At 37.5% G+C, this 5,765-nt stretch overlaps 1 long non-coding RNA gene across 2 annotated transcripts in view; it reads right to left on the minus strand.

Annotated features, from left to right (window-relative positions):
* The window catches only part of LOC109303417, a 30,671-nt gene extending 25,310 nt beyond the window's left edge, over window positions 1–5,361 (minus strand). The window contains exons 1-2 of one of the 2 annotated variants that reach the window (XR_002099099.1): window positions 3,777–5,361; window positions 2,257–2,314 (exon numbers count right to left, since the gene is read on the minus strand). This is a non-coding gene — a long non-coding RNA (uncharacterized LOC109303417). Of the gene's footprint in view, window positions 1–2,256; window positions 2,543–3,776 lie in introns of those variants that run through there. The other variant, XR_002099098.1, reaches the window with a different exon arrangement.
* Between the last annotated feature and the right edge of the window lie 404 nt (window positions 5,362–5,765).

The raw sequence follows: 5,765 nt of genomic DNA on the forward strand, positions 1-5,765 counted from the left end.
TTTTACCAAGGCTAACTGAAGCAGATACTTGTGAAGTCATTGTCATTAGGAGGTGAACTATCTCCAATTTGCTAGACTAATCCTGGATATATGAGGGATATTTTTGCCACTCTGTATTAGGAGAACAACAACAACCATCATAAAAAACAAAAGACATTTAAATTGTTTTATTTAACTAAAACAACAAGCTTATGTATTTTGGAAACTTTTCTTCAACAACAAACACGTATAATTGTTTTAACACCACAAGAATCTGTATTTTTGAATTTAACTATTTTAGTTATAAATGTGAAATGTGTTTTTAACAAAAAATTAAATAGATTATTTCAGTCAGGTCAACACAAGAAACTTAAAATACTGGGTTATGCAACAAACTCAGCCTTCACCTTCCTCTTCCTGTTTATTCACAGACTGGAAAAGACAGTCTGTGAAAGACAAGCTTTCCTGCTTTTTCAGTTCCCAAGTGATTTCTCAATTTAGAATGAATTAGCCTAAAAGAAGAAAATATTTTTCTACACGTGCAGAAGAAACCACTGCTGTTAAACTGGATTATCACTTCAATAATCTGATGGATCCAGGTGCTTAAGTGACTTCCACCAGTTCACTGGTGTGACTTGCTTTAAAACTCATCAGCAAACATATTTCTTGAATGGTTCACCCTTAGCCCTGAAATTTATTATAGTTGGTATTATGGAAGGCAGTTTGCTGGATGCCCTAGTCATAGCCAACTCCTCTTCTTCTGCAGTTAAAGATTGATCCTGGTACTGAGAACGTTGGCAAGAAAATGAGCTGCAGATAGTGCTTGATCCATTTGGGTTTTTTAATGCTTGTAATTTAACTCTGTCATTGAGTATTTCTCTCTTCACGGTCTCACTCGGTTCCTTCCAAATTTCAACAGCATCAGCAATAAAACAGTAATTTCCCTGCACTTTGTTCAAGGCTACGTAAATAGGCTTCAGGGTAGCTAACGTAAGTTCTACATTTCTCTTTAGTTCAGTGCTGAGAACATTGGCTGTGACAGTTCCATCTATTTTGTCATGATTTTATTCAGAAATTGTCATCAGATTAGGCCAGTTCTCAACATATCAATGAAAACAGTCCACTACTGGGCTCCACTGCCCATCTGGTGCGAGAGTTCATTTTGTTCCTTGTACTTTCTCCAGAGCAGCTGCTGCAAAGTGGTTGTTGCAGAAGTATTTTGCAATTTCAGCAACATTAGCCTTTATTTCTACAGCACTGAAGTCTTTGGCTAAGAGGTACATCAAAAGAGTACTACAGCCATATGTTATTGCTTGGGGTTTCTTCACTTTCTTCTCATCTTTGATACATTTGCAGCATGGTCTGTGACAAAGCTGTGTATTAGACATTTGAATTTTTTTTCATAGTTTATTGTAGCTTTTACTGCTACTTCTTGTAAGTATTCTGCTGTGTGTGCGTTTCCTGCTCTATCAATGGTTTCTGTAAGGTAAACAGTCCTTTTTTCTGTTGTCACACAAGCACATATTACTGGATCACTGTGGACATTGTTCCACCCATCAGGACTCAGGTTAACAATTTTCCCCTCTAGCCTTTTTGCACACTGCTCAGTTTCTCTCTCACATACTATATCCAGCAATTTGCCAGCTATATCTGCTCTGTTGAGTGGACTGTATGCTGGTCATAATGACTGAACCATGTCAATGAAGTGTGTGTTCTCAACCACACAGAAAGGAGAGTTTGTTGCATAAACAAACCGAGCAATTTTTTAATCAATTACTTCTTGCTGTCATCTGCTGATTCTTATTCCAAACTTGTCTATGGTTGCCTCTGGATGATGGAGATTTTTTTTCTTTTTGCTACAGGTGATATACTATGTGACATACATTTGACTGAAACACTAGTATCATTAGCAGATAACTGAAACTATAGACAGTGATGATGATGTTGAAGATAGATAGTTGGAAACCTGTATGTTGAAGACGGATCCTCCTGAACAAAAGAAGTCAATGCAGTCACTACAATGCAGCTCGTTTAGTATTACTCATTGAACTCAGTATTGCTTTAGCAATGAACCTGTAAAAGGAAAATCTGCCTATTTCAGCCATTATTTTATGACAACTTCATTAAAAATTATGATAGTTCCATAAAGTAACAACTACATTTTTGCTCGAACATTTTTCTGAGAATTAAAGTCATCCAGAACTGAACCCAGAAGATATAGACAGGAAAGACAAGCAGTTCTTAAGAAAGAAGTATGAAATGAGAAAGTTTACTAACCTGGAAATCCTGCATGTTCAGACATGTTCCATTCATCTTCTTCAAAAGCAGCTTCCTCCTAAGAAGGAGCACTTCTCATGATGTTGTTCCATTCAGGCAACCAGGCCTTGCATTTATTTGTTGCACAGTTTGCATTTTGCATGCATGCCTGTCTCACCCACAGGTAGAGTAACTTCATTAAAGTATTCCCAAACAGGGCCTCTTTTATGGCCTGGCAAACCTGCTGCCATGATAGGTTTTCCCTTCTACCATACCATTCCCTCACTAGATCTCAAATGAGTGGAGAGGCTATAGCCTCAGAAACTTATCCCTCAAGACTTCTGGAATACTCTGCTCAAAATGCCTCTCTTGTTTTGACTACCCCTCCTGCCTTGCATTTATCTTCAGATGCTGCTTCCTTGCCCAGATCTACTCCACCCCAACAATCCTCTATTAATTTAACTTCTTAAAACTCTGTACTTTTAGAGAGCAGTAATGTCTTGACTATGTGTACACAAACTTACAGAGAGACAAGAAGGCTGATGGGTAGGTAATCAGGTCTGTTCTCTCTCATCTCCATATACTACTGTTAACAAGGGTGTTATCTCTGGAGTCACAAATCCACAGTTTGAGAACTGAAACTAAGCATCACAGAGGTGCTTAATGAAATCTTCTAGACTGAGCACTGAGTCCCATTGGGTAGAGTGATTTTTCTTTAATCTTTACTAATCTATAGAGGAGCCTCTGGGAACCCCATAAGATTGAACTCCTAACATAGTCCATGACACATTGTGGCCTGTGTATAAAACTCTACTAAAAAGGTTACATGAATATATTGTCTTGTATAGTATATAATTAGAAATTATAATCCCTATTCCAAGATGATCTCTTTGAGCTTTAACATACCTAAAATTAAAACCATCTTTATGTAGGTTTATTTTTTTAAAGCATCTGTACAAATAAAAATGATTAAATCAAAAAAATCAGATTTAAAATTTTAAAAATCCAATTTTAGTTTTAAAAAAATCACCAATTTTTTTTTATCCACCCTGTCTACTGCATATGCCTAGAGCACAAAAATAAAAATACATCAGATAAGAAAGTAATTAATAAACCCAGATTTCATATCTATAAACAGTATTAGACCTGGTCCTGCTGCCATTGAGGTTGATTGCAAATCTCTCATCATATGATTAAGCAAACAATTTCTCATTAGAAAAGCAAAGGAGAAGGAAACACATTAATATAATAGAAATGTTGCCCAGTTAACATGGCATAAGAAGTTAGGAACTATAGAAAATTCCTACAGCAGCATTAACTGGCCTGCACAGCATAGGATTTTTTTTCCTTTGGATAATAAACAAACAACAATATTGATATATTACAATTTAGGTTTTAAGGTGCATGCAATAAAATAGGCAGATTGTATAATACAGCATATTTAATGTTGCTGTTGGGGCCTTAACTACAAAGTGTATGAAGTTCTGTACATTTAACTGTAAAAAATTTAAATGTGGCACTAATAGTGGACTAGTTCTTACCTTTAAGACACAATGTATCCTGTTTTTTCTAGTCCATATGGAAAACATATAGAAAATGACTGGGACTGTAAAGCCTCTGTGCCTAGTTCACTCCAACTCTTCCCCTGCCCTCCTGATGTACAGAGCTATCCTTGGCGTTGGGACTACAGCTGTGAGCAGTGCAGGCATGAGGGAAGGATGCATCTGCCTTTGATTCTGCTCAACAAGGCTAAAACTCATCACAATCTGGGCCAGATTTTTGGCAGTTAGTGCAGTCAAAAGCCTGTCATTAATATACAACATCACCTCCTCCTCTCTGTGCCACACTTCAAAACTACAGCCTTTCCTTTTAATTTCCCGAGAGATGCCAAGCTAATTGAAGTCTTCTATGTAGCCACAGACCAAAAGCACAGATGCAGCTGTTCAAGCTCCTGCTAAATTTCAGGCCGATGCTGAATTCCTTGGTGTCAAGGAGAAATTTTTTTTGATATCTTCCACTTATCCCAGTCCAACAGGCAGTGCTATAAGAATGGCCCTCCTGACTCCAGCAATCTCTTACTCTTCAAGAAAAGATGTGTTTACAAAAGAGAGAGAAAATAAATTACCTGAGTTTTTCTTACAATAAGGACCTTTACATTTCTCTGGAAATGTAACAGGGGGCCTTAACCATCCAATTTTCAACTTATTTCAGGACAGAGCAAAGGACTTTTGTGTAAAGAAGAATCAGCCCCATCATCTTTGACTCCTAGCTATAAAACCAATATTGCTGTTTTTGTTTTCAGTAAATGCCCAGGATTAGATTTCAAATGGATATGGCAGCAAGGAATGTATTTATTGAATATGAAGCAAACTCATTGTTTGCAGTGACTCTGCCAACTTGAAAACCAGGCATAGCAATTATTTTGCTTTGACAGAATCATGTTTCTCTTTACAGCTGTTCCACATATTTAATTAGGTATTAATCCACCTCCAAGAAATCAGAAAGAGCTAAACTAGAAAACCATTACTTAAGAACATGATTATAAAGCAGGCATTTGAAATTCACTTACTGATACAAGAGCCAGGACAGCCTTCCAGCAAAAACAATCCCTTGGACTTAAGGAAAAAAAATCTCTTCTCCTTAGGGTCAGTCTTTCATCTCTTCCCAGGAGGGAGCAATTTTCTTCAAAACTCCTCCTTAATTGTCCAAAGGGAATCTTTCTGTTACTGCCACATTGTAAAGTTAATGAACTTACCTGTTTACTGAAGGCAAGATGGTATCTGACAAAGATGTACTATTGAACTACCACAATTTACTGATTGCAAACAAGGTATTCCAGCCAACTCCTCTTCATTAAGACCCAAGCATAACTGAAAAAGTGTTGATTATTTCTGATGAGAGTGTAGTTTATCATCGGTTAAGGAGATATTGGCAAGGTGAAAAAAAAAATCAATGTTTTATAGACAGGAAACCTGCTGCAGGCCCAGAACAAATGCTTCCTGCTCACCCCATAAAACAGGCAGGAGGACTTCAGTGGAGAAATTCCACAGTTAAGGAAATAAGGAGCTAACCTTCTCCTGGTAGGCAGGTGCATATATGGTTGGTTGTTTCTTTGAAGTTTCTCAGAGGTCTCGAATGTCAGATAAAGGCCAAATCTATGCTACAGACTTCTGGTAGTCCCACAGTGGCACTCAAGGATGTGAAAAAGTGTAATCCCTGACACATACAGCTGTACTGTGTGAAGCCCATAGTGACTGACACAGCGACGACAGCAAAAATAAACATTTATAAATCATAGCCAATTTCACTTGTCGAGAGTCTTTTGCTTGTCTGGTTTAGCATCCACATTAATAATACTTAGCCAGAATAATATATTGGTATTTCTATACTGGAAAAAACACTCATACTATAGACACAGGCTGTGTCTCAGGGGAGATGAAGAGAAGAAAGGGTTGTGTTCAACTGACCTGTAACTGCAATTTATCACATGGCCTTTACCCCTACTATGTGGGCTATATGTATACCAGGGG

This window comes from Gavialis gangeticus, unplaced genomic scaffold (assembly GCF_001723915.1).
Source record: "Gavialis gangeticus isolate Ggan-Ray unplaced genomic scaffold, GavGan_comp1, whole genome shotgun sequence".
Taxonomy (NCBI): domain Eukaryota; kingdom Metazoa; phylum Chordata; order Crocodylia; family Gavialidae; genus Gavialis; species Gavialis gangeticus.